The following is a 978-nucleotide window of genomic DNA, read 5'->3' as shown; positions in this document are numbered from 1 at the left end:
TTTATATAGCGCCAAATCACAACATAAGTCGCCTCAAGGCGCTTCATAGATACAGAGAAAAAAACCCAACAATCATATGACCCCCTATGAGCAAGCATAATTTAATTTAAAGGCCTTTGAAGGACGGAGCGTAACAACAAGTCTGATCATTAACGGATGATAAGTAATTGCAGAGACGTAACTGCGAGCTGTGATGTATCAGCCGAGGCGCCCGCACAGCAGGACGGGCCGAGCTCAGGTACAAAATCTGCTGACAGTGAAACATTTGGTGTGCAGTACACAACACTGCAGTCTTACTGTGTGTCTGTTAATGACGAGGAGAAGGAATCTGATGCTTTGTCATGTCTAACATCTTTCATTCAAATACAGTGAAAATGACTCACCTATAAATACTCACATATACAGATTAAGCCTGTTTATTCCAGCGTCTTTGCACCATAAACATAAATATGCTGTCTTACACGATCAGTGAAGCTGATTTGATTCTAGGATCAGGTTTAGTTTCAGATGTAATCAAATAAATTTTTGGTTGTTAGTGTCTGAGCGGCGCCGCGATAACGGAGAAATGCAGAACTTGCTACACGTATGTGTAGGTTTCAGGAGGAGCAGGTGCTCGTGTCCCTGTTTAAAGCACAAAAGCTGCTGATATACGGCCCTGAAGGTTGTTTGTAACAAGGTTCCAAGCAGAGCTTCAACATGCAGAACCGGGAGTGAGACACAACATGCAGTTTATTGAAAACAACCATGAAACCGGCTGGTTTACAGCTGATCCAAAGTTTAGGACCACACGTCCAAAAGACCGGTGAAACAAATCAGAGAACTTTACAGGGAGAACATTACAGCGACAACATTACAGCGAGAACGTTAAAGCGAGAACGTTAAAGCGAGAACGTTACAGGGAGAACGTTGCAGCGAGAATGTTAAAGCGAGAACGTTACAGTAAGAACATTACAGCGAGAACGTTACAGGGAGAACGTT

This window comes from Pundamilia nyererei, unplaced genomic scaffold (genome assembly GCF_000239375.1).
Source record: "Pundamilia nyererei isolate P.nyererei 1_Seehausen unplaced genomic scaffold, PunNye1.0 scaffold00133, whole genome shotgun sequence".
Lineage (NCBI taxonomy): Eukaryota > Metazoa > Chordata > Actinopteri > Cichliformes > Cichlidae > Pundamilia > Pundamilia nyererei.
This window is presented reverse-complemented; position numbering follows the sequence as displayed.